Below are 12,882 nucleotides of genomic sequence, written 5' to 3'. Positions count from 1 at the left end.
TCCGTTAAAACTACAGAACCTATCTTGTTCACAAGCTTTTCGGCTGGTGGTGGCTTGGGGTGGGAGTATATTCTTAAAAACAACGTCAAGTTACATTGAAAAAAAAACATCAATCAAACACTGTAGCCTCTATAGCGTCCACAAGGTTTTCAACAAAGGGGGATAACTCTGAAATAAAAAATGGCAGAATGCTGAATATCGACAGGGTTCGTCTTGTTCTGGCCACAATGCTTCAAACCAAATTTGAAAAAAAATCTTGTAAAAAATGTAGACTCTTTCGCGTTAGAACGCTGAATGTCGATAGGGTTAAACTCTCATGACAACAATACTTTACTCCAAATTTGAACAGAATTCGTTGAAAACTACACCCTCTGTCGCGTTAACAAGGTTTTCGGCAAAGGGGAATAACTCCGGAATGGAAAGTCACAGAATGCTGAAAATGGTTCGTCCTCTCATAACCACTCGGCATATCGATACAGTTTGTCCTCTCATGAAATTTGTGCGTATAAAAAATGGGATATTTCGAACCAGATAATATCGATCATTTCTCAATTCAATTATCTTGGCGATAAAAACAAATTTGGAACCCTTATCTAAGCTCTGCTTTTTGAAGAGCATCAACCACTTACAACCCATACTCCTCGCAGTGTTTCGTTTGATTAGGCCTAATCCCACTCAAACACTGCTGTAATGAAAGCAAATTTCTGTTCCAAATTATGACTGGTCCATAGCCCGATTACAACCGATACCTAACTGCGTAACAATACCATTCGGGTTTAAACAGAGCTCCAGATATGTTTACATAGCGTTACGTCATGACTCATGAAATTTATTACGCCCAATTAATCAGTGCATAGCAGAATATTGCGGAAAAACTAATTGCTTGACAAACGAGGCTATCAAAACGGCTACTGTGTAAACAATACTGCTTGGAGACGAACAATACTTTCGCCGTTTTTAATAACTTAAATCACTGTCCAAAGTTTTAGAAAAGACTCCAGATTAAACGAAGAGCAGTCAGGTTGGTGTACTTAGGAGAGATTTAATTGAACAAGAATAAACACACTCCCTCAAAAGCTCAAGTATCAGAAGTCAATGCAGCCATGTCCAGAGAGGGATTTCTCTGGCCATTGCTTTAGGAATATTATGCCTACAACCGCACTCAGAGCTGTTTACTTAGCCAGAATCTCAAACGCAAATAGAGGACAAAATTTCAGTATTGTTGAGCTAAAATTCTTTGGGGATATCTAACCTCGTGGGTTTTCTTAGAGTTCTCTCTGAACGGGCAATACAAAACAGCATGTGGCATAGTTTGTGCTCCCTTCTTTCTTTGGTGGTTATTGTCTTTCGCATTATTGCGATTATGTAATTACTTCTTAACTTTCTACCATCTTTTTTATTTACAGATAAAATTCGATTATGGGAATACCTTGTATATTTTTTCTCACTATATTACTCAGTTATGTAAACCAAGTACATTTACAGATGTACCATCCTCGAGATATCAGCAGGTAGGTTATAATTCATTGTCTATTTAAATATATATTCAAAATCAATTTATATATATATGTTTTGTCCTTTCAGTATTCGTCAAAATACCTTTCATTATTAATCATATTTCTGGAAGATAAATATAGTGTTGCCCATATCCAAGTAAAAGTAATTGTGTTAGTGACGGGTAGAGTGAGAGAGAGACAGAGAGAGAGAGAGAGAGAGAGGGGGGAAGAGAGAGAGAGAGAGAGAGAGAGAGAGTGTGTTTATCGTCCATATGGCACAAACTATGTCATTTTGGAACTAACATATGGTTCAATTTTATTTCAATAATTCGCTTGCGCGTAGGGGTCTTTAGCGGTGGGAGGATACCGGAGGACTCGGAGAAAACCCACGAGGTTTGACAGGCGACCATACTTCTTGTCGCGTACAACCGGGGGATCGAAACCATGCCAGTTGACCCATTGACAAACCTCATGATACAACGCTCTCGCGCAAACCATTCGGCCATACCCCCCGTCCCCAAATTAATGAAACTGGGCTTAACGTCTTAACCATGCCAATAAAGACGGACAACGCGATACCGGCTCCACGACCCACAAGGTAAAATTCGTCGATATCAATGAGTAATAATGGGCATTTAATAAAGGGTAATGATGTGGGCTCAGTAATTAAGACGTTGGCTCGCTAACCTGGAGGTCCCGTGTTCGATCCCAGCGTTGGTCCAGAAAGTTCATCGGGATTTTCCGGATGGGGACCCCTTTGTCAGAGGGACAACATATAGTCGTTCGGGTGGGACCGAGGTCCCGTGTACACATTGGTGTGCACGTAAAAGATCCCTTGGCAGTTGGAATTCCATATAAGAGTAGGCCGTAGTATCAACAGTCATTTTTCAAGTCGAAAAAGCAAGACTTAATAATTAAAAGAAAATCTCATTTTATTATCTTCCACTAAATAATATAAGTGTATTTCATAAATATTTTCCTCAGTTGCTCTAAACATATTCTTAATGACTTAATGAAACGATTTTGTTGGAATGTCCATGAAGGAAGTAATTTTCCTTTCAACTTTAATTTGTAAGTTTTCTCATCACAGATCTTGTAGCAGTTTTAATGAAAACAGCGACGCCATAGTATTTGTGATATTATAGAGACACTTGATCTGCACGACAATTTCGAACGACGCATTTTGGAGATATAAGCCCAACTGAGATACCAGGGCTCGACTGAATGTCCCAAGTAGGCTAGAATACGTGATCGAACAGCTGCCCATACAGCGTGTTGCCCTGCTTGGATTTGGTATTAAAATTATAGCGGTACTAAAGGGCATTCAAATTCATGGTTAATAGATACAAAAATTCAAATCAGCGTACATTTACGTATTATGGTTGGATTAAATAGATATATCTTCAATGACGAATGCGTAAAGTCGTTCGGACGGGGCGAAAACCAAACGTCCTGTGTATACATTGGTGTACAAGTAAAGGAACCGTTGACAGTTGTAAAGCGAAGAAGAGTGGGTGGAAAGGCCGCTACAAGGGCAACCGTTTTTCTTAACGCATGCGGGTGGAATGACGTAAGCGCGCCTCCATTTTCCCGGTTGGTGCAGAAAAGGAGGAGGTTTTACACCAGTTCATTTCAGTCTATTTCTATGATGACTACTATAGCTATTAGCGAGAAACTAAGTCCTACGACTAGCCAAGCATAAACCTTAACTTGTTTAGAAATATATACACCATAGGCTGTTTTCGGTCAATCTCGATCTACAAATCCAAGACATCATTATATTACAGCGAGTGAAATTGAACGATTTGGCAAATTGTCATTTATTTCTTTTCGCGATGCTTTTCACGAAATCAGACCTGCAACTAGGTCAGAGCAAAGTAACAATAGGTATATAAGTTTCCGTCTCAATTGCACGCGCAATAAGCTACCTGTAGAAATGTTAGTTTTTTCCAACCGAGGTGAATTTAGCAACAACTATTATAAATTGTAGAATCTCACGTCCCGTGTGAATGACATAATAATGTGTGCACTGAGTCAAGTGGCGTGGTTTCGATTCCCCGCTTGTACCAGTAGGGTCGCCTGACCAACCTCGTGGGTTTTCTCATGGTTCTGCGATTTCATCCTACTGCTAAAGCCCCCTACCCGCAAGCGAATTATTGAAATAAACTTGAACCATATGTTAGTCCCGAAATGACCTAGTTTGTGTCGAGTGGACGTTAGCCCCCCCCCCCCAACGCTTCCACATATCAAAAAGATGTTCAGGGTGTGAAATGAGGTTTATAATGTACTGTATAGTAGGGACGTTAGTGATATAAAATAGCGATAACAAAGTGAGTTATTGATATAAGAAGGAAATAGGGTTTATATGGAGGTTTTTTTACCAATTAGAGATGTGGCCCGAGGACTGGTATGTTTTATATGATAACTGGTAGTTAATCCTTATAGCTGACTACTGTAAATATATTTATATAGATAATATCATCCTCATATCTCCAGTATATAAACCACTAGAAAATAACTGTTTAACTGGGTACTGGGTTATACTGTAGATAATTATACGGGAGGTCCGTCTGGATAGAAAATATTTAGGGGTTCTGATCCTTGCTTCGTTAGGGGTTCCCACACTATGGGGCGGGGGGGGGGGAGTTTCTCTCCAAACGGGCGCGAAATGTTTTTGAAAAACTGTATGAAAATGGTACTTTCTATGGTATATCATGGTGTTTCTAACTTATACACATATTTAATGTGTGTCTTTCTTAACAATTCATAAAAAAACAACGTAAATTCATCAGGGGACGCCAAACTACGCAAGATCATTAACCAGTTTAGAGACCCTTGAAACTACCATACCCCTTTCCATTCCATCCCTGGAATTGTTACCACAATGGCTGTAAACACGCATCGCATAACCATTTGTGACCTAACATTAGGGCGCACATTTTTAACAACTAGGTGTATCGAAAAAACTTTTAATTTTAGAGATCAATTTTAAGTTCAGTGGCTAAAAAAACCCTATATATGTTATATCACAAGCCTTACCTTGGGTGATACTCACCTATCCTAACTAGAAATTCATTTTCATTTTGTTCGTTAAATTTTGGCGGCCATTTTGGAAATCGGACAGATCCCCAACCGAAAATGACGTCACAGAACTGACATAATCTCAGAATTGTCTTTAGTGACAAATTTTGCCTCAGAAACAACCCCTCCCCAAATATCGTTGCGATTGTGACACCCATAGCTAAACGTTCACTAAGTTGGTACCCTGCCTCGCCGACGTTTAACATTTTTAAATTTGATAGTCTACTTAAGACTTTTGTTGAATTTGTGGCCACCGCAGCTGTACAGGGCTAGAGAACCACTGAGCGTATTTATTTATGCCAAATGAATAACTTAAGCAGACCATATACACAATTTGGCTAAAGTTACTCTGATCATGATTTGGTAGTAAAGTTATAAAATAAATCTTGAAAAAATGCCAAAACCTTGCTTTTTTCCAGTATAAAATCACGGTTTAATTTATTAATCAAATTGGTAATGATGCTCCAAAATCCCAGGTCTGTCACAAGAACTATTATCAGTGGTGCAGGACGGAGGGCAGGGCAAGGAACAATGTACAGTATAGTCGTTCTGATGGGACGTTAAGACCCCGTGTACATATTGGCGTGCACGTAAAAGAATCATTGACAGTTTTAATTTGATATAGGAGTAAGCCGTAGCGCCGCTGTGCGGGCAAAATGTCCCTCATAGAACACTGTATAGCGTATGCCCGTCTTCATTATCCCAGTCGGAGCAGAACAGTAGGACGTTAAACCACATCACCATGCCATTTCTAACAAATTCACAAGGTTTTTGAAAACAAAGCGGGTTGCTGAATGAAAGTTGAAAACCGACAGGGTTCGTCCTTCCATGAATCCAATGCTGGGCACCAAATTTTAACAACAATCATTCAAAATTGTAGCCTCTATCGCGAAACAGGGGGCGTAACTCTTGAACGAAAGAACGCTGAATATCGATAAGGGTCGCCCTCTCGTGACCTTAATGCTTCATACCAGTTTTAAAGAAAAAAATTCTTTAAAAACTGTAAAGTATGAGTGTACTTTTGTCATTGATCTGGTCCATTCCAAGGTTGTCTCCATTTATATCGATCTACTCATTCAAAAAACCCAACAGATTAAACAATTGTCTGCAATGTTGTTAATCGACTTAAACATTTAAAGGCATAATGTTTGGTTTGAAAAAGGGAGTCGCGGTGGCTCAACGAGTAAGACTCTTAACTCACTAGACATGAAGTCTCGGGTTTGTTCTCGGTGGTGGGCGACAAAGTCCCTCGCAATTTTCCGGTGTGGTTTCCCTGTGGGTCATTCCATATCAACTGATGCAAGGTTTTAACCCGACCCCTCCTGATTTTTCCAATTTTTTTATATTTTATAGTTTGCAATTTGCCAACTTTTAACACCATTTTGGCGACACTTTCTGGAAGAATACTGGGAGCGACAGCTTAGTTGAGGCCGGAATACCTCATTTCTGCCTCATTGAGTGAGAAAACATGCATCAAACGTACACTTCGCTCCAAAACAGAAATCGTGAAATCAAGTTATTTTATGTATTTTTATTGTCAAAAATATGTATGAAGGAGAAAAATATCAAAAATCATACTTTCACATAAACATGACACTGGATGGTTCTTACTACCATGCGATTTTCGTCGAAATCTATGTGACCCCACATTTCGAAATTTGAGCGTGAAAATGTGAAATTTTCGATATTTTCAATTTTCAGGTGCGAAAATTTCTGCAAACCCGGGGCCAGAGAACCTAATTTTTTTGTTTGGCCATAAGACCTGTCCAAGAGCTCCAGAGTATCCTGAGATGACATTAGCCGCACTCGTAGTTTGGTTGTGAACGCGTCACAAAGTTTCGATTTTCAGTCGTTTTTATACCAAATTCAGTACAAGTTAGAGACCAAGGGTTTAGGCGTAGACCAAGAATAATGCCAGATTCGGAAAATTTGGCCAGAGTTCCATTAGAAAAGCAAGTTAAAATAAGTCTATTGGCTTTTGAACCTGCCTAATTCGTTGCTTGAAATTAGCAAATTTGCGGATGGATGTGACTCAATTTTCCGACATAGAACTCTTCTGGGCGCCATAACTTCGCGAAAAATTGTTCGATAGGCCTGTAATTTGGCATATGGTCATCTCAAAGGATCCATAACAAAATATAAAAAAATTGGAAAAATCTGGAGGGGTCGGGTTAAAACCTTGCATCAGTTGATATGGAATGACCCCTATGTCAGTGGTGCAGGACTGAGGGCCCAGCAGTGTACAACGTCTTGTCGTTCAGGAACGAAAAACGTAGGTCCCGTGTACTCAACTGCCAAGGGTTCTGCAAACCAATGTATACCCGACACTTCGGTAGTTTTCAGACCGTCGCCCGACATTACTGGCAAAGGGAAAATAGCGAGGACTAGTGAGTGACCCAGAGTCATGCTTAGTGATTCATCTTGACTTCTTTGGTAGGTTTGAACGCGTATCCTAAAAACTCTTTAGGTTCTCTCTCCTTTTATAAGCCTAGTAGGCCTATGTTCTAGTGTATTGAACTTTACCGCTGATCGTCATTCTGTTTATCGGGAAAGTAGAGTTTTGGTTTTGGGTTACACCTGTCAAATATAAGCCTTTTCATCTCGGTTGATGTTTTAAAAAGAACTTCCATTGACTCAGCTGACCTTGATATACAAAAACCACTTCAAACGCTGATAAACATTTTAAATTTATCTTTTAGATTTATCGTTTATACACACACGAACACCCCCTATATTCTTTAATTTAAATATTACAAACATCTAGATAATTTTTGATATAATAAACTGAATGTCTATTTTTGCTCTTTGAATTTTACATAAGTTTTATCATATGGTTTAAAAAGTTTACTTTTATAGTTTCAAGTAAGTCACAGAATGTCATGAGTATAATCTTAGGTGTAGTTCACTTGATAGAGTGGTATTAAAATTACTTATTATTGCAGTATATACACGTTGAAGCTGCTGGTGTCATTTTGAGTGATTTTGAATGGCTTGCAAGCTCCAATATTATTGTCATTCTGTCCTTCTGTATGTATGTCTGTCCGTCAGTCACACTATTTGGGACACAAGTACTCTCCTGTCAAATGAGGTAGCATGTTCAAACTTGGCGCAGGTGTTTATTAGGTGAATGCCTCGAGAGCGTTCAATTATGCTCATTTGTCCACTATTTTGATTGGTTGAGACCCTGGAACACGATAACGTTGGTGAGATGAAACTCAAAAGTATAAATCCATTACACCAATATCTTGACTAAGTTCGATGATGAGAATTTCCTGTCTGGGCTAAGTAGCGATAAGCAATTTGATTGGTCAAAACTTTGGAACACAACAACTCTGTTTTTAATTGCGGGAGAATGTGTAGATGTTCATTAGGTGAATGTCTTGACTGAGTTCAATGATTAACGTTTCCCCCCTAAAGCTAAACAGAGCTAAGTAATTTCATTGGCTGATGCTTTGGGACAAGATAATTTCAACTGATGGCGAGAGCACTGAACCTTGACTGAGTTCGATTGTGAACGTTTTCTGTTTAGACTAAGATTAGATATGATGAGTTTGTTTGCTCGATACTTTTCTAAAAGAGAAATGTGTATGTGTCATCTACTCACTTTAGGATATCGGCGGAGTACACCAGTCTTACTGTTGCTTTTGTAGTCTTACTTCATAAATGTTAAATATTCAACTTGAGTACATTATAACGTTATAACGCGGAGTCGTAGAAATTCGATACTATCCGAAAAATGCAAATGCCAATCAGCGGCTTTAATATTGCATTTCGTAACATCAAGACGAATGAATATTCTTCAATGAAGGTTGTAAATGTTATTTAGACAAAACTGATTTATAGTAAGTGTATACCATGCAAAATGGAAACAATTTCCCCCTAAATGATTGAACCTAGCTTTCACCTGGCTATCATTGAAAACAAAATGGATCTTCATTATCAATTAGAAGATAATACGTCTTAAACATAATCGCTGATTTCTCTGACCTTGGCTAAATTTTACCTGGATTTCAATTTCCGTGGTGCGAGAGAGAGAGAGAGAGAGAGAGGGAGGGATGGGTTTAACGTCCACTTGACACAAACTAGGTCATTTCGGGACTAACACATGTTTCAATTTTATTTCAATAATTCGCTTGCGCGTAGGAGTCTTTAGCAGTGGGAGGAAACAGGAAAACCCGAAGAAAACCCATAAGGTCACGTACAACCGGGGAATCAAAACCACGCCAGTTGACTCAATGACAGACCTCATAACACAATGCGCTCTCGCTAACCATTCGGTCATCCAACCCTCTGTTCTTTGTTTTGTTTTGTTTTTCGTGGTGCATGTAAAACCCTAAATCTACAAAACAAGAAAAGTCTTATATTTAAAAGTCATCACCTTGAGTTCTTGGGGGTTATTTTCATACGGAAATATTTTCGTCACAAAGCTATGGAAGATTTTGAAGTAGTAAATAAGGAGCCCATTGGACAGAAGTCGTAAGTGTTATGACTAACCTTATGGCTATAGGTACAATGCAAAGGGTACAATTTTCACTGCTCATCTTCGAATTATAATTGCCAAGGGGTCTTTCCCGTTCACTGCAAATGTATACACGCGACATCAGTTTTTGGTAATATGCAGATGTGCTTTTCAACCAGTTTTATAAAACCCGACATTTCTTTGGGTCTGGATTTAAAAACACAACCACCATGCCACACACCCCACCCCTTACAATCTGAACTATACATCTAATACATAACACACACCCGATGTCTTATTCTTTCCATTTTAGAGGTCAACAACAGAATAAACTTAAAAGGAGTTATCTTATTCAACTATTAAACGATCTATTGAATAAACCTGAAACTAAGACCAATGTAAATAGGTAAGCGTATTTATTAAATGTTTATTAATCAAACTTTCAACGTTTTATTTTTCTGCACAAATTGGACTAATAAAGACGAAGATTGCCACGAAGAAAGTTTCCCTGGACTGCAGCGTTTCTACCAACTCTTCTTTTAATTCCAATTGCCAATGGTTCTTTTACGTACATGCCAAAGTGTGCCGAGATGGCCTGAATGGTTGAAACTAACGTACGCTAGGTAGCTCGGGCAGGTATAAGACCCAGATTTCCTGACAGACCATATTGTCAGTTACTTTCTATCTATAACAGTTTTATAAACAATAAGGGATTATAATAAATTAACATGTCATTTGAATTACGTAACATTTCACCCTTGACTATAGTCACCTTTCAATAGCAAACACACACAGTGTTTTGAAGAAATAGAATAATTATTGTCCTTAGAGTTTACATACATTCATTTTTAAAATTAAAGTTTTATCTGAAATATTGTAGATTTAAATAGAACTACTACAACCAGTACGGTAACAATATTTAGCAAAATGTGCTGTTACCGTTTTCATTGTCTACGATATCACCCTTGGTGGAAGTGGAGGTAAAACTCCAGGAAAGAACTGTTAACGTTGGACAGCAGACAGATAGGAATACTTTTGTTCAGTATTTTCTCCTTAATCTATTCTTTTACTATTTCAGAAAGCGATCGTGTAATCTCAACCTCGGATTCCATTGTCAAACAGATGAATATTCTTCAATAGCCGACATGTTTGATTTTCTACAGAGTTCTCTCAGTCCAGGAAAACGAAAAAGAAATCTGAAAATTTTATCAATAGAGGGATCTTAAGGTGGGTGTATCTTTCAAACTTTCAAACAATTAAACCAAAGCGATGACGCCACCCTTTGTTATATATATGGTGTAATGTGTCGATTATAATGGTGTAATAAAGGCCACCGAGGTAATTGTTATGTGCCCAAGCAAGAAAAACTTATCCCCCACCCCACCTTTCAACACACACACCTGTGCAAGGACATTAAGACCAATGGATGGGATTGAGGGCTCTACGACACGAATACCGGTTATGCCAACGTAAAGAAAACCAACCTAAATATATATTTATGGGGCCCCTGGGACTTTCCCCCCCCCCCGGACCTTGGTGTAATGTATCAACATTACTCACTTCTTAATAAATAACTGTATATTATTAAAGATGCATTAAGTAAGATTTACACATGGAGTTGCTTGTCCTTTCTATAATAGTTCCAAAAACAAATGATTCAAAATTATTATATTAAAAATTTCATTCAAATTACTTTATTCTGAGCGACGTTATTACTGTTTGAAGTTTTGGCATAGCTTGTTTATTATCGTAGCAACGTTTCTTGTTGATCGAGACTCAGCCTTGCTTCTCCATTTTTAAATTAAATCATGTGTAGTGTAGTGGATCCGTATTAGCTCTACTCAATATAGTTACGCCCCTTATCTGATATGTTACAATGTCATGGCGGTCATAATAAATCAAACTTATCACGTCCAATGTTAGTATTGTATGAATCCAAATACACCAAATAGTGGCGACTAGATAAATTTAAAAATGTCTCTACTGGGTAGACTCACTCCACCACTGGTAAAAATGTCTCTACTGGGTAAAATTGAACCTTTTTGACTCATTCCACCACTGGTAAAAATGTCTCTACTGGGTAAAATTGAACCTTTTGACTCACTCCACCACTGGTAATATTATGCGTTATTTTGAGCGCTTAGGCCAATATTTCGTGGCCAATGAAATTCCGGAAGATGAGGAACGAACTTCTCGTCGACGGGCTATCCTCATATCCTGCATCGGGGATACCACCTATTCTACCCTATACCATCCCAAAAATCCTACGCAGAAATGGTAGACATTTTAGTATAACATATGGCTCCGCCAAGGCTCATTGTAGCTGAACGCTTTCGGTTTTACAACAACCGGGAGAGTCATTATCAGAATTAGCCGCTACCTGTGAGTTTGGAGAGCACCAGGGGGATCACGTGGCTAAGTGGGTAAGACGCTGGCTCGCTATCCTGGAGGTCGGGTGTTCGATCCCTGCATTGGCCGAGAAAGTTCATCCAGATTTTCCGGCGTGGTTTCCCCCTTGTCAGTAATGCAGGACGGAGGGCCTGACAAGGACAGCTGTCTAGTCGTTCGGATGGGACGAAAAACCTAGGTCCGGTGTACACATTGGCGTGCACGTAAAAGATCCCTTGGCAGTTGGAATTCGATATAAGAGTAGGCCGTAGCGCCGCTGCCCTGGCAAAATTTCCCTCATAGCACACTGTATGGCGTATGACCGTTTTCATTAGCCCAGGTTAGGAGCAGAACAGTTGGACGTTAAACCCCATTTCATTTCATTTCATTTTTGGAGAGCACCATAAAGAGGCATTGCGAGATATATGTGTTTGTGGGCTGAGAAGTTCCATCATTCAAAAAATGTTATTGTCAGGAACAAAGAATTTAAAAGATTGTCTAAAAATTGCCTTGTCCCATGAAACAGCTGACAAAGATTTAGCCGAACTTCAACTAATCAAAATATTATCTCAAGAGGTAAACCAAATTCACCAGAGACGATCGTACACTCCGAAACCTGTCCCAACCATGCCTGCTCCAAAAAAAAATCCAGGCATCGATCCAGAGACATAAACAATTCAAACTTATTTTCGCAATCCAAGGGTTACACATGTTTGAGTTGTGGGAAATCCGACCACCAGCGAGATGACTGTAAATACGGGAATGCTACATGCTACAACTGTAACAGACATGGTGACATTCCAAGTGCCTGTCATAATCCGAAACACAAACTTTCCCGAAGGTCGAAAGTTCATCAACTTACTTACGAAGATGATTATTACGAAGAAGATGATAATTAACCCGTAGCCATATTTAAAATAAACCCACATCAGTCTGGAATGCTCAGTTCCGTTCAGAATAAACGATATTGGTTTAGAAATAGAGGTTGACACTGGTTCTGGGCTATCAATAATTTCTGATCAGACATATTGATCTAATTTCAAGGATATTCCTTTTGAAATGCCAGTTTACATTCTTACACTGGTAAAATCAAGCTACAAAGACCAGCACATCCGTTTAACAGTTACAGTAGTGGAAGGTTCCGGTCCTTCGCTTGTTGGCAGTGATTGATTATCCAGAATCAAGCTCGACTGACACAACATCTTCCGCATCCAGCCCAAGATAACTAACACTCAATTAGAGAATATTATTCAGACATATCCAGATATGAAAGCTGATGTTATACCGAAGTTCTACAGAACAAGACCAGTACTCTATGTCTTACAGCCTGCTGTGGAGGAAGAGCTCCAGAGATTAGAAAGCGAAGGTGTTGTCGAGAAAGTTGACTATAGCGATTGGGCGACATCTTTAGTTCATGTTCCTAAATCCGATGGTTCCACAAGATCCTGTGGAGATTAC

General features: G+C 39.0%; 1 long non-coding RNA gene across 1 annotated transcript in view; it reads left to right on the top strand.

Moving 5' to 3' along the window:
* Positions 1–12,882, top strand: part of LOC126823881 (uncharacterized) — a 74,415-nt gene that overhangs the window by 37,219 nt on the left and 24,314 nt on the right. Inside the window, exons 2-4 of the long non-coding RNA XR_007681354.2 lie at positions 1,407–1,511; positions 9,350–9,442; positions 10,115–10,263. This is a non-coding gene — a long non-coding RNA (uncharacterized LOC126823881). The remainder of the gene's footprint in view (positions 1–1,406; positions 1,512–9,349; positions 9,443–10,114; positions 10,264–12,882) is intronic.

Source organism: Patella vulgata, chromosome 6, assembly GCF_932274485.2.
Source record: "Patella vulgata chromosome 6, xgPatVulg1.2, whole genome shotgun sequence".
In the NCBI taxonomy this organism is placed as follows: Eukaryota; Metazoa; Mollusca; class Gastropoda; family Patellidae; genus Patella; species Patella vulgata.
The sequence above is the reverse complement of the archived record's forward strand: the minus strand, read 5'-3'. Positions and strand labels throughout refer to the sequence as shown.